At 44.3% G+C, this 22,787-nt stretch overlaps 1 long non-coding RNA gene across 3 annotated transcripts in view; it reads right to left on the reverse strand.

Annotated features, from left to right (window-relative positions):
• LOC128407419 (uncharacterized) overlaps positions 1-16,105 on the reverse strand; it is a 50,087-nt gene extending 33,982 nt beyond the window's left edge. The window contains exons 1-2 of one of the 3 annotated variants that reach the window (XR_008328794.1): positions 15,830-16,105; positions 15,303-15,485 (exon numbers count right to left, since the gene is read on the reverse strand). This is a non-coding gene — a long non-coding RNA (uncharacterized LOC128407419). The other 2 variants (XR_008328793.1, XR_008328795.1) reach the window with 2 other exon arrangements.
• Between the last annotated feature and the right edge of the window lie 6,682 nt (positions 16,106-22,787).

The following is a 22,787-nucleotide window of genomic DNA, read 5'->3' on the forward strand; positions in this document are numbered from 1 at the left end:
GGAGACAAGCTCAACTTTGCAAAGCACAAACATCAAGACTAAACACGGAACAATGAAATGAGATCTGTCACACAATACAGTGAGAGCTGTCTTCCAGAGTGAAAAGGCAATTAGAAATGACGACGCATTAGGCTGAGTTCCTGCACAGCAGCAGCAGCAGTTGGGGTGCTTAAGTCTTGCTGAAATCAGCAAACAACCCAACTATGACCAGGATGACATTGAAACACGTGCTGGTTGCGTTTCTGTGTGGTTGCTGGATTCCCTACCAAGCTTAGGTCAAGATAATAGTAAATGTATTCCCAGCTCCAAACATTCCTTGGGTTTAAAACCCAGCTTTAAATCACGTCTTTTTTTTTTTAAGGGTGCTTTCTCATTGGTTTGCCAGCCATTTAAGCACACAAATGTGCTCGCTATTTTCCTCGCCACAGAGAGAGCTGCCACTTCTTCCACTGACCTTTCTCCTCCTGTGGCTTTAACAGCAGCTAGGTATGCAAGACATTAAGCAGACGAAGCTCTTCCTGGAATGGAGATGGAAATGGCCGAGCTTCTGTGAGAGGCTCGCTTAAAGGTGGCAACCCTTGCAACAGCAAATGTTAGAAGACTAATGGGTGGCTTTGTGGCTACAGCCAGAGTTGGGGTATCAGATACGGAGGACCAGAGAGGTTGTCTCTTGCGGACGGTAAAAAAGATGGGTTTCCTTTTCACAGGCTGGCACTGTGACACCAGCTCTAGATGGGAGCAAACCAAGACATTAAGATGATGATTGTTTCTATAAATAGGCAAGCCTGAAAGCATATCCTGGGCAATTCAGGCCTATGAGCATCTCAGAAACCCCTTTCTGGGCCCAGCGAAACATTTTCCACATTTAGGTAATCAGGCTGCAACTTATTAGCTTTTAGAAATAAAAACCTTCATGAAAATCCCTTGGGACAGTTAAGGATGCAGTGCTGCCTGCAGTGAAGACAATGATACAGCACAGAACAAGGAAGAAGGCAAATGGCTCTAGATTATGAAAACAATATTCGGCCATGAGATATATGGAGGGACCATGCTAGGGACAGGGAGCCTCTGTAGCTCCAGATGTTGAGCTCCAGCTCTCATCAGACCCAGCCAGCATGGCTCACGGTCAAGGATGATATATCGGGGGGGGGTGACGACATTTCCCAGCCCTAGATTATATAATGACTTATGGAAATCAGGTGCAGTTAATGACTAGGACACTTTACCTATGAAAGCAAGAGTGAAAGGGAACATGGTGGTGCAGGGAGCAATGGATGTTAGGGCATGTGTACATTACAAACATAAATCAGATGAATGGCTAGGGTTTCTGATAGAGTGGCCAGCTGCCCTACTGTACAGAGGACAGCCCACTGTTTGAAAGGCTGACAGATCTAAGCCTGGCTTAAAGATAAAGAACCACAAGAGAGGATAGCAGGGGCTATGAAGTTGCCCAACCAAGGCAACTTCTGGACAGAGGAGTGAACAGCCACACAGGTTACCTGGTTAGATACATTGAGTGGAATCCAGCAGAGTGCTAATGCAATTGCTTTGTCTTTGCGAGAATTTCTGCCAGCTAGATGGAAACATCTCCTCTCTGACCGCTCTGTTCTGTTGTTCTCCCACCTCACTGACTTGATTTGGGGTGTAGGCGAACATGCAGGGGAGGGGTAAAGCCCTATTGTGCTAGCCTGTCTAGCGTTGCCTTCCACTAGTGGAGTTTTTTAATTGAATCCAGCCCGCTGAACCTCTAATTCTTTTTACATTACAGTAATTATTTCTAACTGTACACCCATACATATAAAATTAGCTCATGCAAATTTCATGTAAATCTGTGTCCTTTGGTTTGGTGATGCATCTCCTCTTCTTTGGCAATGCATAAATGGTTACCTCAAGAAACCCTGGGAATGGCCGCTCTGTGAGATAGCTACAGGTTTCTAGCAGAGTTTCCAGCATCTCCACGAAAGGTCCTGTTCTCAAGGTCCCTTTGGAAGAAAGTCTGGCTATTGAAAACTGGTTTAAAGTGCAGTTTAGATGAGACTGCAGCCAGCTGATTGTGAGAGGGGGAGTTCAGTTGAATTGTAGATGGATTCTTCTGAGAGACTCAACCTTAGAGGATAAAAGCAGCCCTGCTAGATCAGGTTCAAGATTTCTCTAGTTCAGCATCCTACTGTCTCAGAGGCCATCCTGATGACTGTTGGAAACCTGCAAGCAGAACCTTAGCACAACAAGACTGTTTGTCATTCCCAGAAAATAGCAATCAGAGCCATACTGCCTCTGACTGTGGTTAGTAGCCACTGATAGCCATTTCCCCCACAACACCTGGAGGGCACTAGGTTACAGAAGGCTGCCTTATTCACTTCATGACATTGGGAATGAAATACTTTGCCACTGTTTCTATGGTGTTTTACAGCAGGACTGGGGAACCTGTGGCTCTCCAGATGTTGTTAGACTACAACCCCCATAATCCATGGGCATTAAACAGGCTGGCTGCGATTGCTGAGACTTGTAGTCTAACAACACCTGAAGGCCACCGGTTCTCCCATCCCTGCTTTAGACTTTAAAACATTCAAAGTGCTTTGGAGAACAATGGTGCTTGATAACCCAGCTAACACACTGCTGGACAGCTCCCATCTTGGTCATTGTTCAGCTGCTCAGTATTTACACTCACTAGTTCAGCTAGACTACTGTCCTGCCCAGAAGACTGGGAATGGCACACCTACAAATTGTCCCTTACCACTTTGCAGCTAAGGAGTGTTAACCAGGGCTCCTTAAATGTGTGTTAGCCACATAACGTGTGTTACAGTTAAATGAAAGGGGAATAGCGCACGGCAACAGTAAGCAATTCATACTGGGATTGATCGTCTATAATTGACCTCAAAAGAATATAAAATAAGGTAACATACAAAGCCCAACTTCTACCACTTCATATTCCACGTGTTCTCCTACAACAAAGAAGTCTATTATTCCATGGCATTCCATTGCTTCTCTTTCGTACGGTGTGTGCATATGTGTGTTTTGATTTGTTGAAACAGCATTGAGGTCTAGTGGACCCCAGTCAGAGTGAACAGGGTGGAACAAAACATCATCTATCCAGGGCACTGAAGCTTGTAAATGATCCCCACAGGTGAAAACTCTGCATGAAGATGTCTGGTATTATCTATACTGACTGGTAGCATTTCAGAGTCTTGGATGTGGATCCTTCCCAGCTCACCTTCCTGTTGTTAACTGGGGATGCTAAGTGTTAAGGTGTTTTTTTTAAAAAAAATCATACCTCCAGGAGGCTTTGAAGGAAGAAGCGCATGCCTCAGGTGTTAGGTATCATTGCAAACTCTAAATACCATTCTCATAGAGTTGGACTCCTGTACCATGAACAAAAATCCTCAATGCTCATTAAATTGGTTTACTTATCGATCTCATTTCCGTGAATCGTTTTTGTGCTGTGTTGTAACTCAGTTGTTCTGAGCTCTCATGTTACAACAGAAGTGCAGAATATAAATATGCCTAATAATAATAATAATAATGATAATAATAATTTTATTTTTATTTTTTACTAAATTCATGTCCCACCACTTCCCATTCTAATAACAAGGAGTGGGTGAGGTTTGAACAGAAGAAAAGCCCAGCTGGATCAAGTGTGGCCTATCTAGTCCAGGATCCTGTTCTCACAGTGGTCCTCCAGATGTCCATGGGAAGCCTAGCAGCTGGTAACCAGAGACAGTCTGCCTCTGACTCCGGAGGGAAAGTGACCCCAAAGTTTGGCACCAATGAAGCTTCCTGTCATAATAAATGGCACTACATTAATCAAATAGGGAGGGGCAGGCCTGAGCCATGGTATCTCTTATTTCAGAAAACAAAGCACAAATAGCCAGATGGGGTGTGTGTGTGTGTGTGTGTGTGTGTGTGTGGTTATAGCAGATCACAGGCCGAACATGAATCAGCAATAATGTGCTCCCCTTACCCCCACTCCTCCTATCCGTCCACAATACCAAAATGCCAATTTGATCTGCGTTAGCCAAAAAATTAAAAAAGGGGGGGGAGGTGGGAGAAGCATTCTATCCAGAACAGAGGAAGGAATAGCATTGCTCCACTTGGCACCACTTAAGGCTAAGCCGAAGAAGTATTATGTTCGGCTCCCTTTGCCAGATTTTTAAGGAGGATGTGGACAAATTGGAGAGGATTCAAAGGGGAGCAACAAAGATGTTGAAGTGTTTTGAATGCAAGAAAAATGAGCGTGGACCAGAAAGAAACTGGGTACATTAAGCCTGGAGGAAAAAAGGATTAACAGTTTTCACATGTTTAAAAGGCTGCTATAAAGAAGATAGAGGATACCTCAGGGAAGGACAGAAATCAACGGGTTTAAGCTGCAACTTTGTAAGAACAGTTGGCCAAGGAAACAAGCAGCTTCGGGGAGTTATTTTATATATATTTCCCTGGATATATTTTTTTTCCCGGAGAAGCTGAATAATTTCTTTTCTGGTATGGTTTGGATCAGGGCCAGATTAAAGGATATGGGTCCCTCTGCTCAGCTACATCCCCCGGGGTCTTATGCCTCTGCTTTATAGTTTATCAGCATCTACATACAGTGAAGGGTGTGGAAAAATGTAGCCCCCCCCCTTTATTGCATGAAAGCAGCTAACAACCAGAAAATACATATATAATTAATAAAGCGTTTGTGAAATCATTCGCTCCGTTCTGCCCTGCAATAGTTTAAATCCTGGTTCTTGCCCATCACCACAACAGCTGTGGGGTCCATACCTATTAGCTACTACCAATGCTGTAGGGGAGGAGAGGGCAGCAGTGGGTGGAATTGGTTTGCACAGAAAATGCACATCTGTCCATAATGGCTTACTATAGCATAAGCCATCCTTTCCCAGCCTGGGTCCCTCCCAGCTCCCCATCAGCTCCAGCCAGTATGGACAATGGTAAGAGATTATAGTTCAGCAACATCTGGAGGGCACCGGGCTGGGGAAGGCTGGCATAAACCAATGACATGGTCACTGGTAAACACAGGCTACTAGTGCTGTTTGCATAAATAATAGGCAGCTGCAATGATGTTCCAACTGGGCTTCCCACCTTTTTTCACTTGCCTTGAGTGAATGGCAGACAGCAATGATGACCCTCCCCACTCCCAGCCACCACTCAAGGGTGGCAGCAGAGAACAGCAGAATGCATTACTGGGAGCCCCATTGCTGTTGGAATCATAGGACTGCAAGGGACCTGAAGACCATGATCCAATCTTACCCACTGCACATTCCCTGATCTACTCTGTCATCCGCTCATGACCAGTCGAGAGCTGGAACAGTTAATAAGGCGTGCCACGCTAAATTTGGCCATGCACTTCAAGAACAATTTAATGAAATGATCCAGGTGTGCCACATATCACATGCGGCCAAATAATTCCGCTTTAACGAACAAAACCCATCAGCCTCGCTAGCTAAGCTGGGATTTCTGCTCAGGGCCAGAAAATGTGAAGCAACCACTATGCTACATTGGCTCCCAGTACGCTTCCGAGCACAATTCAAAGTGTTGGTGCTGACCTTTAAAGCCCTAAATGGCCTCGTTCCAGTATACTTGAAGGAGCGTCTCCACCCCCATCGTTCTACTTGGACACTGAGGTCTAGCACCGAGGGCCTTCTGGTGGTTCCCTCACTGCGAGAAGCCAAGTTACAGGGAACCAGGCAGAGGGCCTTCTCGGTAGTGGCGCCCGCCCTGTGGAACGTCCTCCCACCAGATGTCAAAGAGAACAACAACTACCAGACTTTTAGAAGACCTCTGAAGGCAGCCTTGTTTAGGGAAGTGTTTAATGTTTGATGCATTACTTTTCTTGGAAGCCGCCCAGAATGGCTGGGGAAGCCCAGCCAGATGGGCGGGGTATATATTATTATTATTATTATTATTATTATTATTATTATTATTATTATTATTCTGTCCTACCCAGTACCCTGTTTCATCCTGCCTATCTCATCTTCCTCTACCCAAAGAACCTTCTCTGATACATGGAACATTTGCTTCTCCATGTTGGCCAAACTATGAATATTCTAAGTTTTCCTTCTGCCTAAGGACCTCAGGCTATATGAGGCCTTACACCGTGTAGTTCCTAGCATAGTAGTTAATTCAGAGCTGGTGAAATGGCCAGTGTGCAGGCAATGTGAGAGCATGATTCTTCAAGCAGTATACTTCCATGTTTCAGTCCCAGTTGCAAGCAGTGAATTGTTTCCAGGGGGGAGAAGTGGGATAAGGTCCTTGGTGAACCCAGGATGATATCTTGGCTTGTGTTTATTTTTAATATAAATGTGCCTAGCAATAAAAACCTCGGGGGAGAGAACAACTGATAAGCAGGGTGTAATACAGTAATTGCATTGACTCTACTGTCTGGACTGCTATACTCTGGTCTGTTTTCCCATTTGCTGTTGGGCCTATCTGCATGTTGTATGTAAATGCATGGAACAGTCCTCCAGCGACCCTAGTGTTTAAGGAAAATCCACTTTGTGAGGGGCAATTTGGAGCAGAGAAGTAGCAGCCGAAGTGGGCTTCTCCACTTCATATCACTCCCCTAAGCTCCTCCCCACCCCCACAAGGTTCCAAGCATGTGTGGCAATCACACAGGGTCCCCAGATGTTTCACCGTCTATTGATCCCTGTGCCACCACTTTATTTCTCGCTGCCACCACCCATGCCCTAGCTGGTACAATACTGAGTCCAGTCAGGGTTAAATTGGAACATAAACTTCTGTTTATTTACTGCGGTTTAACAAGCGTGTGTGTCAGGGAACTGCCATCAGTGCCAGAGGGAGAGAGCAAAAGCCAGAGGGATTCCAGAGAGCGTCCAGGGATCGGGAGAAGCAGCTCCTCTTCTGGGGAAGAGAATCAGCGTGGCACCAGTGGAGAAGGGGGGCAGGTGGTGGAAGTGGCGAGGTGGTCCCATGACTCCTCGCCTGGGACCAGCAGGGAGAGTAGGGGTCCTCTGTTGCCCACGCCCTCTCTGCGCAGAAGGCTTTCGCACAGAGAGGGTAGGCGGAGACTAGGCGTCAAAGAGCTTCTTTGCTGGAAGAAGTTTAAGAAACGCCCACTCACGGATTCTGCCAGCGACTGAGTCAGCCATGGGTGAGTGGCGGTCCGGACAGATAAGGTTTACTTTGGCAGCCCAGCCAGGTGTTTGCACCCAGCCAGGGAGATAGTTGCCTGCTTACACACAAGCAACCCCCTTAGAAACCATTACAGTGTGGTTTCATAAACGGTATCGGTCAATTACAATCATGGGGTGCCTATCCAGACCTATAACTTCCGCTACCTGCTCTCACTCACTAAACCACCTCTCAGATATTCACTTGTCTTCCTAGCTCCTAACTGTTCCTGACTCAGCTTATTTCGCTACACTAACTCAACCTACCCACATACTCTATCCCAATTCACTCCCACTCCAACCAACCACCCAACTCCCAACGAACTCCCTTCTTTGCCCCTCCCAGAGCTGGTTTTATAGTCCCTCTGACTTCACCCCCCTGGGTCTTGATTGGGTAACCTGTTTAACTATTTCACCTCCAGCACTCTGATATGTTAACGTCACAGCATGTGCATTTGGAATCGCACATGGAGAAAAGCCGTTCTGGGAGATCGGCGGAAGGGGAGGAAAAGTTAAAGGCCCCTCCCATACTTTTCAACTGCAAACTACCTTTTCTCAAAGCTCTGCTATCCAGAAAAACAAGCCATTCTTTATGCATGTTTTTGCATAAAATGTCGTTTGGTCCTATATTATGTTCATGATGTTGGTGGGTGGGAAGCAATTGGCCACTTCCACCCATATGCAGTCAGCTGATTGTTGCATGTGGGTGGGTCCTGGTGCACTCGCTCTGTACAAGTTGCAATTTAATGTGCACTTGAGCTTGAAGAAGCAATTCAGGATTAACTAGGCCAGAAACTGCAAAGGGACCCTGGAGACAAAGAAAATGGGAGGAAAGCATTTGCATACTCCAGGTTTATGTGGTTCTTGGGATAGCTAGTTGAGAACATGGCCAGCGTTGCTAGTTGTTTCCTATTTGCTCTTCTTCAACTCATCATATACAACACAAATTCCCAAAATGGGGGATTGGGAACCTGTGGTCCTCCAGTGGTTTCACACAACATGAAATAGTGCTGAATAATACAACTTAGAACTGGGTGACCTTTTGGAACTAAAGCAAAACTCCATAGGAAGGGTCAGAGTAAAATGATGGGCAATATTCAATGTTAGTTGTACTCAGAGTAGACCCATTGAAATTAATGGACTTAAGTTACTCCTTTCCATGTATTTCAAAGATTAACACTGGATATCACCTGATGCGCCTAGCGTTAGGGCAAGGTGCTGAAATATCACTAGTTTTGCTGACAAGGTCAGGAGAAGAATTTAGAAGATTAGGGAGATGGGTGTTGGAAGAAGATGGGATGTGTGTCTCTTTTTGTGAGTCTCCCCAGTGCGGTGGACAAATGTTAGACTGGAAAGTGAAGCTGATGGGCCAGAGTAATGTGGGGTTTCATAGCAAGGTTCAGCACTGGAAGACAATGTCACAACCCAAAGACATGTTCTGGGTATAATGTTTGTGATCACATTCACTGTAGCATGGCTTGTGAAAGTTTGTTCTCTGCATCAAATGCTGCAGCAGCAGTATGAAAACATTTAGCTATGGATTCGCCCCAAGCAGCATAACATTGAAAGCCCAGCACCACATTTCCATGGACAAGCATCAGGTCCTTCTCATTCAGTGTCATTTTCCCCCATCTCTGTCAAGCAACAATGATATGGGAAAGACCAGGGGATTGGATCTGCCCATTTAGTTCTACATCCACATTGCCAGAGAAACATGGGAGGAGTCCGCAGTTAAGTGTCTCTCTTCCCTATTGCATGGAGGGCAACACTCAGCATAGGGTTGCCTTATTTCAAAAAGTGGAAATCCAGACAAAGTGAGCTTTTTCCAGAGCGTCCCACAAGCCTCCTAAAAAATTGTTTGGGGGTGGCAGGGGACTACAGGGGGAGGAAAGAAAGGATAATTCCTGCTGCATGAACAGACACCTGGTCATGCTACATGTAAAGTCACTTACTATCTCAAAAAGCTTTGCACATAATCTGAAAGCAGTTTCAAACCATTATCTAATCATTTTAGCTATAAGCATAATATCACACACACACTTGATCATTAAGGTACTTGTTTGGCCCAAAGCAAGTTTCTGAGTCAGGTTGTGATACTGTAACTAATTTTAAAACAGAAACAAAAAAACCTGCTTTCCGTTGCTAAAATTCCACAGAGTTACTGGCTCGTGGCAATGTCGTCCCATGGAAACAGCACAGCCATGGATTTGAACTTTTGATAATGCAAATAGTTTAGATGCATGCTATATTGCGCAAGGAAATAGACTATTAAAAGGTCTTTGCGAAATATTTCTTAAGAGTTGGAAGGAAATCAGCTCTAAAGAACCCCCAAGTTTGTCTGAGCTTACTGTCAGTCAAAGGCAGCTTCCTTCTCATTATCCAGGTTCCTTTTCTAAGTCAGGAGAATATGAGAACTTGCATGACGTGAAAATCCAGCTCTGCTGTGGATTTTAAATCACAGATAGGCAAGAAGACACCTATCTAACAAAACAGAATATACTTGCAACAATAACTATTACTCTATTGGAAAATCAAAAAGCTGGTATGAGCTCCGTAGTGCCATAAAGTCATGATTTTAAAACTGATTTCTCAGTCAATTTTCAGGTGGGGTGTTGTTGTTTTTTGTTTGTTTGTTTGTTTTTGGCACTATCTACCGGCCAAATTTCTTTTGACATTTAGCATCTCTCCAGAACAGTTTGAGTCTTTTGCAACATGCTTTTGACACCATAATAGTGCATTCATGGTGGATTTGTAGTGGGCTGTCTACACACCATTTCTTTCAATAAGTGGTTTTGCATTGCTTCCTCAATGCTATCGCATTATTGCAATTTGGAGGAGCAACTCTTGCACTACAGGACAATAAAAGTGGAACAACAACAACAACCCCTCCCTGAAAAAAATACGACATAAAACCTTTTGGGGATTTCAAAGAGGATGTTACAGGACATGCACTGACTGGACTTGAATAAGTATAAAGGTATGCCTCCCCCCAAAATAACTATTGCCGGTGCAAACAGTGTAGGACGTGAGATTGTGTATAACCACCCTGATACCATCATGAGAACAAATGATCACGAATGTAATGTATGATAACAACAACATCTGGAGTTAGTAATTTATAACTAATAGGAATCACAAGTGGTGATGTGTTCCATCTTTTTCATCCTGGCACTGTGGAAGCCAAATGCATTTCCATTTGATTTTCACGGAGAAGCTTAGAGAAAAGTAAAAGCCACAGCTGCTCCCATTTCAGATGCACAAGCAGCCTCATGATGTTATATTACTTTATTAATTTATTGCATGCATACCCCCTCCTTTCTCCCAAGAAGTCCAAGGTAATGTACATGGCTCTCCTGCTCTGTGTTATATGCATAACAATCCTATGGGGTTAGTTAGGCTAAAAGAAATGGACCCAAGGTCACCCAGTGAGCATAATGGTTGGGTGGGGATTTGAACCTGGTGTCCTCCGGTCCTAGTCTGGAACTCCTTTTTTATAGTTGTTATTAATTTTTCAATTTCACATCTCAAAATAAACATCTTACATAGTACCATACATTCAATGACTTCCCTCTTTCCCCTTCTATGGTTCATTATCCACCATCCCTGCATATTTTACTATAGCCATTTTATTCAGTTCTCCTATCTTACATCACTCAAGTATTTATTATACGGTTGAATTTACTTTAATGCTGCCAGCGTTTTCAACTGTGTGCAATTATTTTCTGTATAATACTCAGTAAAAAAATAAAAAATCCACTTCGCTTTAAATACATGTTCTTCTTGCTCTCTTATTCTATACGTTAGGCCAGCTAGTTCTGCATATTCTATCATCTTAAGGTGCCAATCCTCCTTACCTGGGACCTCCCTCACTTCCCATTTTTGGGCTAACAAAACTCGGGTCGCCATTGTTGCCTGCATAAATAAGTTTTTCTGGCACCTGGGAACCTCTGTCTGAATGATTCCTAGTAAAAATGCCTCCGGTCTTTTAGGCAAAGTTGTTTTAAACATTTTTTTCATCTAGTTATAAATCATTTCCCAATACTCTTTAACTTTTTTACATGCCCACCACATATGAAAAAAAGTTCCTAGTCTGGAACTCCTAGCACTACAGCACACTAACCCCTCTCACCATCTCCATATTGATGCTGAATTTGAATGCTGATCCAATGAATGTTTTGGGGTGTGTATATATATATATATATATATATATATATATATATATATATATATATAACCAGCCTGGTAAAGAAGTACCACACACACCAACTGCGAATACATCAGGATAGCATTTCAGACTACACATGGAACTTGTAGTTTCAGCTGACCTGAAACTCATTTTCAGTCCTGCAGCAAAGTTCATAGTGTTTTGGTGCAGAAACTGAAGAGGGGTCAGTTCTCTCGCATTCCCCCACCACTGCCCCGCCCGGAATGTATGCTTGGGTTTATCAGAGGACAATGCCTTAGAAGGGCTGAAGGCTTTATTAAAAAGCATTTGAGCCAGACCTGTGTAAACACTTTCCTCAGTGAACCAAAGCCAAGCCATACTTTGAGCAAAGGTCAGGGCAGGGAACAGGGTAATTCTTCTGCCTCCGATACAGCCAAGAGCCACACGTCTGGCAGAGCCATGCATCCGCAAGCCAGGCATTTCCTTCCAGTCCAGGAAAGAGATTAAAGCAGATTACAAGCAGCATGTTGTAACTGAACTGTGTGTGTGCGTATGTGTGTGTACACACAGAGAGAAAGAGAGAGGGCGTAGCATAGACAGTTCAAGCTCTTGCATAGCTCAGCTACCCAAATGGCATTAATTATGATGAGAATAACAGAAAACGAAGTGAAGAAAGAAAGATGAACTTCAGCTTTGTCCAGAGTGGGATTGTTAGATGTTTTTCTGGAAGCGTTCCTTGCCAAGGAACAAGACCAAGAGCTCAGACAAGATTTACCTCCCATTTGCTTCCCGTTCAAGCAAGAAAGGTGGACAAGTGGCTGTATATATAAACTACATATGCAGGCACAGTGCAAACCCACAGCAGAAAGCACTTCCTCACCACCTGTCATCATCAGAACTCCCGGCAGGAATTTACTAAAAAGTTTTGGCAATTTTATAGTAGGAAGATATCCTCAAGTTGTTGCTGCTGCTGCTGCTGCCAGAGTTCAATACCTTGGGTTCGCAAAATACCACAACAGGGCTGAAGATTGAAAGTACAGACAGAAATATTCCCATATATTATTATCTAAAGAGCTGAACAAAACTGCAAATTCCTCTTCCACAAACCTATCTAAGTTCGCACTATATCTCCAACCATCTCCGATGGTTTCTCCAACAACCATCACCCACCCTGGCAATTCTCAACCAGTCTTTGCGTCAAGATAGCAGTAGGGGCAGGAATGTGGGGCTACCCCACTATGCATAATCAGGATCTGGCCAGTACTCACATTGCATGCCAGCATCAGTTTCTATAACAGGGGAAGTTACCTCAGGCCTGACGGGGAAGCAATGTGGCCCTCCAAGCCCTTCTGCCTCAGGACACTTCCCACACCTCTTGCCAACCCTACTTGGCACCCTCCATGAGTGGTTTTGCCTGGTTGGTATATGTCCTTGAACTCTGATGATGCCTTTTGCTTGCCTGCATGGAGGATAGAGAGGGGTGTTTGAGTGTAGCCTACCGTACAAAAGTAAAAATTACATTTCTTGATCCACCCACTATTGCCTCATTATCAGAGTTCAAGGACGCATTCCACCTTGGGGGGGGGGGGGAATCCAAGGATGGTGCAAGCTAGGGCTGGTGAAGGTTATGGCCTGGGGAGAGTGCCAAGGGCCAGACAGAGAAACCTAGAGGGCCATATTTGGCTACTGGCTCTGAGATTCCTCTCTCACACACTACACTGAATAGGAGCTTCACCAATCACATCAGAGGGAAACAGCCACATTGCCACCCTCAGCTGAATTTCCAACATTTTGTTCCAAGCAACGCACAACAAAGGGAAGAGGGAGCTTTTACAAGTTCTTCACACTTTTGTCAAGGTATCAAAAGTGTTCTAACAATGCCTAATGATAATGATCCAAAATGTAAATGCATGCGTTCATGGAAATGTAACAAGAACAAAAAATGTTGCTTGATTTTGAGTGTGAATTGAAAGAAAGAAAATGTCCATAATAGAGCTGGTTGTGTGTGTGTGTGTATATGTATATATATATATATATATATATATATACCCAAACATCCATTATAATTTGGCTCAGTTTCTTACAACTGCCTTTATGTGCTCAAATTTCCTTCCTGTCTGATTTGATCAAACCATAGTTTGCTGTAACATCTGAATCATGTGTACTGTAATTTTCCTCTGGAACTGAAAACCCACTTCAAACCAGAATTGCTTCCCTTTTCTGGCTTGGAAGCAAATTTTATGGTTTGCACGCAAACACCATGGTTTGCACAAACCATCATTTGCCTGGTTTGGACATCATGGCAATCTATAGTTTGCCTGAACCAGAGAGCAACTTTGATCTTGCCCTTTTGGAAATTTTGAAATGTAAGCACAAATCAGACCTAGGAACCACTGCAGCTAATTCATATGTTTCATGTACAACTAATATACATTAAAGCCAAAATAATGGAAGATTGGGGCTGTATACAACCAGGCTAGTTATCGAAGAGAGGTGTGTGTGTGTGTGTGTGTGTGTGAGAGAGAGAGAGAGAGAGAGAGAGAGAGAGAGAGAGAGCACAAAACAAAGGGAAAGGCACAAACCTAGAACGAGGTAGCATCTTTCATTGTGGATAAGTATGAGGTGTAATTATTTTAGTGCCCATTCTATTGAAAATGTTGGATATCTTTGGTATTTTTTCCTATGTTGTTGTTTCGCTGCACTGATTTTATCCTGTGAAACATCTTGCTATTCAATACGGAAAGGTTTGAATAAATTAATAAAGGGGAAGTTCCTTGCCTTCAGGGAGCTGGCACACTCCAAGGTAATCTACTGCCTCAAGCCGAATAGCGCCGTGAACATGAGAGGCTTATGGTTTCATTTAATTCTGCTGTGGGTATGTTCCTTGCCTTTTCCTTATCCTGTTCTATGTCATTAAACATCTCCTTCAACCATCGTCCCTGGAATATCAGGTGATACTGGGGTGGAAATGAGATGCGGTTTTCTTTTATAGGAACAGCTTTCCGCCACCCTCTTTCCCCCCCTGCAATTCCTCTCAGAATTCCCTTAAGAGCTCTGCAATTGTGGCAAGTATTGCTAGGGGTTCCCCCAGGACAAGAGCCTGCTAAAGGTCAGGAAAACGAGCTTACCTGAATCTCAGAGCAGATGGAGTCATGGTGGAAGCTTATTTGTTTGGATTCAGGGAGCACACAGATCTGGGTGATGATTCATGAAATGTATACAATTATGCTTTTCCATTCTGATCTTCCTTTGGAAAACTCAGAACAGCTTCCGGGGGTGGGGGGTGGGAGTGTCTCCTAATCAGTGCTATTTCTCTGGAAAAAGAGGTGCTGGAACTCACTATGAACACCGCTCTGGGTCTCTTATACAGTGGTATTTCGGGTTAAGAACTTAATTCGTTCTGGAGGTCCGTTATTAACCTGAAACTGTTCTTAACCTGAGGTACCACTTTAGCTAATGGGGCCCCCTGCTGCTGCCGCACCGCTGGAGCACAATTTCTGTTCTCATCCTGAGGTAAAGTTCTTAACCCGAGGTACTATCTCTGGGTTAGTGGAGTCTGTAACCTGAAGCGTATGTAACCCGAGGTACCACCGTAATGGCAATAGCGCCCACCTGAGAGGTGCCGGAACAGAGTTCCAGTGAGTTCCAGCTGAAAAAAAGCCGTTCCTAATAAGTCACTAACCAGCCATGCTGAGATTTGTTTAGCCTTAACAATATAACATCATGGTGCGTCTTCGCAGACCCACCCCAATCTCCTAATGTATGCCTTTAGAGCATACGCATGGGAAAGTAGCCCCCCCCCCTTAAAACTGGAACAGCAGAATTCATAAAACATCCATGAATCCCTAAGGTGTGTGTTTCAGGGGGAAACTGACAGGGTTGTGTGAGGACTGGAGACGTACCATATATATGAAATTAGGTCCAAAGTGATCTCAAAGCCCCAAGCTTTGGGCTGTTTTTATTGCTGCTGCTGCTGTTGTTGTTTTAACAATCGCCACATGGCACCTCAGGCTTACCTTGGCATGCAGCTGGATGATGGCGGTGGGTAGTTTGGAAGGTTCCGGAGAGCAAAGCTCTCTCAGGGATGTGACTAGTGATGAGGAAGGGAGTTCACGTGCCGCTGAGGTCTTACATAACAGCTCTCTCCTGCCTCTTCTTCCCCCATCGCACAGAGGCAGACGCTGACAGATTGGCTAAAGCTATTAAGGGACCAAAAGGATTGGGTTTTAATTCTATAATTATTTGCTCTGGGAGAGATACTTGTAATCACCGAGAACGAGTCCGGCAGTATTGGTGGGGGGTGGGGTTGAGGATGGGAGGAAAATGAGGCCTTAAGTAACTTCTATTTGTGGGGGTGAGGGTGGGGGGAGATGATGTATTATCCTAGCTCCTGTGTGTGTGTGTGTGTGTGTGTGTGTGTGTGTGTGTGTGTGTGTAACTTCCTGCCCCCCCCCAAAAAAAATACTGGACAGCCAGAATGGAGGCCTTTTCCTGATTTCTCTCTCATATATATATATAAATACACACACACACTGTTTTCCACCTGTTTCAGCTCCTTCTCCTCTGGCAGGTAAGGCTGAGCCAGGGTTTCCTCCGTTTGAAACCGGGATTCCCCTTCAGCAGAGCAACACACTCAGATGCATCTCAATGAGGACAGGGAGGTTTTCCTCCCCTGTACAGTACATTTCAGGCTTGCACTATTGGCTCACATATACATACACTGCAATGAATGTCACCATGGAAACAGGATTCTGCGAACAAACAGTCTGCAGCGATGCCGTTTCTTTTCTTTCGTTTTTGCATGCTTACCAAGGGAGTGTCTGAAACGCCCCTTCCTCTCTCCACAGAACCCTAGAAGAAGAAACACACAAAATATTTTTTTAAAAAAAAGCATAACTAGCAACCACTGTGTCTATCCAAGGTCCGGGGTGTTGTTTTTTTTAGCAGCTGATCAACTCAAATGGTAGTCAAAACAGCAATACAGAAGATTAATAGGACGTATGGGAGATAATACACAGATTTCCTTCCAGGGACGGATGGGAACACTCATACTTAATATGGTGTCTTTCGCCTCTTGGGTAAAAAATTTTAAAAAATAAAAATCACAGTGAGATGGATAGAGGGTGTTTGTGTGCATGTGTCAGATTACACCAGATTTACCACTACATCCACCAATCACACAAAAGTCAGAAATTAGCACAATAACTAGTTCAGTTAGGGTACCACTAAAAATAATGATTGAAGTTGTATGAGCACATATGCTCACGCATATGTTTTTCCTAATAGGGCAAGTAACAGTATCAGAGAGGGTTTTCATCAGCAAGAGTGGAGAAGGTTGCCACCCTGTTTCCCCAGGCTGCTACTCCTACACGCACTCCACAGCTGCTATTTGCATCTGTCACATCTAGTTTGTCCCCCAGATAATCAGTAAGTCAATATTTTTTTAATTACTCAGTTTGTAGGAGATAGTTATAGGTAGACAGACAGACACCACCACCACCACTTCTTAAAATGTATCAAGGCAGTGTATGCTATAAAAATATTAAACATAATTTAAAATAACAAAAGCAGATAATAAATTCAAGGTAAATGTCTAATCAAAAATCAAACAGCTGAAAATGCCCATCAGCACAAAAAAGTACCACCTCTCTATGAGCTTGGTCCTTAGGTGAGCATGTGATTCCTGGTATTTGGCCCTGAGCCTTCCTCTATTTTCAGAGTTTGGAGGTGGGCCAAACATCATGCCCAATCACAGCACTGGGAGTGTGGTAATGAAAAATTAAAATGCCCAGGGGTTGGGGGCTTACCATTTTGAAAAGAGGCAGCAGAAGGTTCCACTTATATATATCTTCCCTCCTCCCAAGGAAAGCTCCACCATCACAGTGCTGTAAGCAGCAGCCCAGCATCATAGCAATCTCCGGCTATAAAATGCCCAAATGGGAATGGCACTAAATCAGATGTTTTCATTCATACCATGTTAATACTGGAGCTATTTAACTGGGGATCTTTAATGATTATTTTTGTATAAGAATATGGGGGGAAAGGGTATTTTTTTATTCTTTAATTGCTATTAGTAGACCACCACTTTGAGCACGTTACTAATTATTTTATATTTTATGGATTGTATATCTGTATTAATGTTATTGTTCTAAGTTGCTTTGAGACTCTGGTAGAAAGCATCAAATAAATCAGCAGTCTTAATCAATCAACCAATCAATCATCATAAAAATTACGATGCATTTATTCTCCCTGGGCATTACATGTTTGTTTTTCAAAATGGCTGCCATCCTGTTGTTTCCAGCTCCACTGTTTCTTGAAGTGGCAGAAGAGTGCTTTTTTAGTTTGAGTCTGCTGTTACCGCTTCTCAAAATGGCAAGCTCCCATTTTCGTTTTTGTTACCGTCCACCTGGAAGTGGCCAAAAAATCCCTCCCCGCTGTCATGGGGGATAAATGATCCTGCAAAAGTGTGTGTGTAGGGGATATCTGGCCCATTTCTAGGCTCCTCCAACGTTCATAGAGCATTTATCCTGATTTGTTTGTTCAGAGCTTACACAGTTGTTAGACTATGCCCAGTCTTTATTGAGTATTCATTCTATGTTATTTGCAGGGAGGTTATATGAAAATGAGCATTCTTCCTGAATTGCTCGCATGGTGGTTACATGCCTTTCCAATGATTATTTGTTCATTCCACACCATTCGGTGCATTTCCCAGTCACTTTCTTAACTGCAAAACAGTCTGTTCTTTTTAAATACTTGGATTTGTTGCACTATGGTGACAGAGCACTTGAATCCCTACTTTAACTGCACAAACCTAATCTTCCAGTGTGAGCTCAAATCCCTCCCATAAAATAGTGACAGCCTGGAGTAACAGTCACGTCTTGTCTGAGCTGAAGTTTCTTTACCCTCATTCTGCCCATCACTGATTTGAGACACTCACTCACACCTGAATCTGATAAAAAGGATAGAGTTGGGTGACATCTCATCCAATACCTTCCGACAACCTCTCCCAACAATTTCATGGAGGTGTTAAAGAGCAGGGGAGACAAAAATTAAATGTTGTAGAACCCTGGAGAATAATTCGTATGGGAAGGAGCAGTGGCTCTCCAGCACTACATTCTGAAACCTGCTGTCCAAAATGGAGAAAACTGATTGCAAAATGGTGCCTCAATCTTGCAATCCTAAAAGGTGGTCCAGGAAGAATACCATTGCTGGTTATATCAGTAGAAATCATCCATCAGGGCAACCAAGGCAATCAGGGTTAAAAAGAGACAGAAAAGAATCTAGACTAGTTTCATTCAGGAATACCTGGAGGATGCCACAACTTTGCCCACTAATGGGAAATCTGAGACTCGCCTATAATGATTTAAACCAGGGGATTCTAAATATAAATATATATTAGATAGATAGATAGATAGATTCTTTATTGTCATTACACAGTTTGGATACCAAACTGAACTGGGTCAATTTGGGTCAACTCAGGATTCAGTTGAATCAGGCTGAGTCAGCTCTGGATCACCTCAGTTCAGTTCAGGTCTACCTGGAGTGATCTGGGACTGCCACATGGTGGTGGGGTGTCTGGTGGCAAGAGGATGAGGGAGAGAAGATGCTTAGGCAGTCTACATGCATCTCCTTCTCCCCCATTCCTGGCTGCACAACTGTACAAGACACCCAAAATGGTTTGTGGCCCAGGTATGGGTCAACTCAGCCCCAGATTGACCCAGATCAGTTTGGGGCTGCTCCAAAGAATTGGATTGGTTCCAGAAACAGATCAGGAGTCCATGCATGGCCCTAATGCATACCAGGGGTTGAGCCACAGCCCCTTTTGATGTGGCAAGCTCAAGATCTCCTGAACAAAAGGCATTGACTATTCTGCTGACCAGTCCTGCCAACCTTAGGCAAGGGTCAAGTGGACATGTTATGACTCAAACCTTTTCAAGTGCCTGGTCTGCACCCTTATTTGCATTCAACTGCAGCTCATCCAAGCAATTGCAAGAAGCCCAAATCAAGATCTCTTGCAACACAGATTCTGATATCAAAATAGCTTCCCATGTCAGAGATTATGTGAGCAGCATTATCCACAAAGTGTCCCACAAACAAGTGGGGGTTTTGATGGCACTGTGGGTTGACCACAAGGGGCTGCAAGAGTTCTCTAAGAACTAGCTCTGCTGGAAAACATTTTGCAGATACTATGCCAGTGAAAAAGTAAGTTTTCTTCACTGCCAGCAACGTCCTTGAGTAAGGCTTCCAATGGGCTCTAACCTGCTATTTTTCATCCCCGGGGGTTTTCCCCACCACCACCTGTGTTCTAGTCATCCCAACCTCCAGCTCCAACAGGTCCTGTTTACTGAATCCTTTCAAAATATGGTCTGGGCTTATAACTGTCAAAACATCCAGTTTGTAAATGAATCCTCCACAGTTTAACTGTGTGTTGCATGAAGAAACACTGCCCCATATCCTGGATCTACTATCTTCACGGTCCCTTCCAATTCTACAATTCTATGATTCCAGTGGATAAGCCCATTTGAGAAAAGAGAGAGAGAGAGTGCAAAATTTATTTCCTCCATGCCATTCATAGAGTCACACCACTTGGTCACTGCAAATGTCACTGAGCCCAAGGGAAAACCTAATCCACTCTTACATACAGGCCTTCTCCATAAAAATATCCAATTCAATAATAAATGAGGCATTCTCCTTTCAGGGCACAACCTTAAGAACTTCCAGCAAGTCCTATTTCTTCCTTTGCAAGCTGGCTCAAATAGCAATGAATCAATACGTGGACCCCACCTTAGAACCACCCAGTGCTTTTTTTTCTGGGGATACGCAGGGGTACGCATACCCTTAAACCTTTTTTGAATCTAAGTTTGGCTTCATTGAGGAGCAGTATTTCAATATGAATAGGAAAGTGAGAGTACCCCTGAATATTAAAAAAAGAAAAAGGAAAAACACTGGAACCATCCCTATTTTCCATATCTTTAGCAGAGCTGCTCTTATAGCGGGGCTGACAAAATGACCATACTTCTCCAACTATGCCTTTTATTTATTTATTTTTGCACAGGCACGCTCGCACACATTACCTTTGAACGCCTGCCTGCCGTTGCTGTGCCCAAATCTGCTTCCAATTTGCATTCCGCTTGTGAGATTTTGATCTGAATGCTTTGATGAAATGAAGCCAACGCGTTGGAGTGCTTCAGTCAGCTTCTCATTGCATTGTTTTCATACCCGGCCCCAGTCACGCAAGTGCGCTCTCTCTCTCTCCCTCTCTCTCCAGGGGCTAACAGTGACCTCGTGAATTATCCCAGCCACAGGGGAGCAGGCAGAGTAGGCAAATGTAGTGAACCTTTCCAAGATCTCAGCCAAACATTAGATTTGTTCGACTCACATGCACACACATGCACACACCCCTCTCCCCAAACCTACACAAGCTCCCAGCCTTATATGCTGTACTTTGAACAGAGGTTCTTCCACCAGCCTTATAAAACTCTCTCCTTCTTTTTCACCCACCCGCAACAAGTTCTCTCACACATCTATTTGCCCTCTATCTTGTATACAAACTGCAGTTCAACATTCAATAGCGTGTACCCAGTATGAGACGCCAATGTTTTGAAATAAAAAGACAGCAATCTCAGTCCCCCTCTCCCTCCCCACCCCTCAAAAATCCCTGCTTCTACCATCTCTTTGCATTTAGTACAAAACCTAGTCTAATAGTTGCCTCTCCATCAAACTCCCCACAGTGCCCTCTGCTGGCTAAACAGAAATCCTTGCCTCTGGCTGGCACAGAAACAGGCAGGAAACCCATCTCGGCATATTCTATTTTCTAGGTCTATAGTCCCATCACACAAGGATCTCTGCCTGGGCTCAGTCAGAGGCTCTGCCATCAGAGAGGCCTGCATTGTTCTGTTACAAAACCACTCTTCCCCTCCTCCTCCTCCTCCCCTGGTTGTTGCTATAATTGTGAGTGAATAAGAGGGGAATTTTGGCTCTTGGTTGCAAGCAAGAGCAGTTACCCAACCGGCTATGCATATCTGGCCAAGGCAAAGCATTCAGTGGGAGATGGCAGGCCAGTGTTTTGCAGAGTTATCATTCCACAGGCAGGACTGGAAAGTGGCAGAGAGAGAAACGATCTGAATCATCTCTAGCACTCTGCGTGAGAGGCCATGCTCTCGCGGCCACTCCAGGTTGTGGTGGCTGTGAGAAAGGTGTGGAGTGAGGCAGCTTGGCAGCTTGACTTTGCGTTGCTCTCAAGGCATTCCCAATACAGTTGCACTCAGCTGGGACGCTGGCGTGTCACTGCTAGACCATATTTAGCTTGTTTTCTTGTCCTAGCTTACTTCATTGTTTGGTAGGGACACCACCACCAGCTCCTTCGGCGACACCCTGTTGTGTTAGAAGCAGTTCTGCTGCTCCTTCCCGGCTGTGTTCCTTTCCTTGCACCACCCCCTGCTGGATGGAAAAGAGGCTGAAGATCTGTGCAGAGAAACCAAGCAGCTAGGCTGGGTGGGCAGGGGGGCTGAAAACCCATAGAATTGGAAGGGACTCTGAGGTCCAAGCCCCTGCAATGCAGGAATATGCAGCTGCCCCATATGGGGTTTGAACCTGCAACCTTGGCATTATCAACACTCTGCTCTAACCAACTGAGCTATCCAGGCTACATATGCTGGCTACACACATGTATCAGTTCCAAACCTCCTACTGGCCTGGAGAAGAGAAGAACTTAGTGGGGAAGGAGAACACCATTCAAATAACTAAAGGGCTGTCACACATGCATTTCTCTCTGTTCCCTCTCAGCAGTGCTTTCTGCTGCTGGCAACAGGGTGACGTGGGGGGATATATATTATTGTGAGTTTGGGGTGTTCGGATGTGTGCCAGGCTCCTCTAATCTCTGGATCCAGCAAGTGTTTAAATTTAATCAAGGCTTCTAATTCTTGGAAAGGCCAGGCTAACCTCCTGGTGAAGTGAGGATTAAGGGGCGAGATGGCAAATGTGTGGGAGCCCCTCCGTCAAAGGATAAAGAGAAGAGAGTTCTGAGAGCAATGATGTGACTTAGAGAAAAAGCAGCAAGCTGGAGAGAGAGAGTCAGAGAAATGTTGGGCAGCAATGTTTGGTTTGTTTGAATCCAAGGCTGCAGCTATGGGAGAAGAAATATGCTTTTGGGGTGTTGGTGCTGTGAACCCCTCCATCATCGGCTCAGGTTGTATATATGTATAAATGAACCAGACACCATATTCTCTGCTGTGCCTCATTCACAAAAGGAAACACGAACCCTGAGAAAGCGCCTGGAACCACTGGAATATCACACCACTCGGAGTTTGGGGTGGCGTGCAACAATATACAAGTTTCTTCTATTTGTTCTGCTCTTTCCTCCCAGTTTCCTTCTTGGTGACTTGGCTACTGAGAGCAACAAGAGGAGGAGACCTAACCTCCTCCCCGTTTTAGTATTCCACCTCCCCGAGCTCTGCCTTCTCCCTAGTGGCCAACAACCAGCCCTTTAATTACTTGTGGAG

The sequence above is a fragment of the Podarcis raffonei genome, chromosome 2 (genome assembly GCF_027172205.1).
Source record: "Podarcis raffonei isolate rPodRaf1 chromosome 2, rPodRaf1.pri, whole genome shotgun sequence".
Taxonomy (NCBI): Eukaryota; Metazoa; Chordata; class Lepidosauria; order Squamata; family Lacertidae; genus Podarcis; species Podarcis raffonei.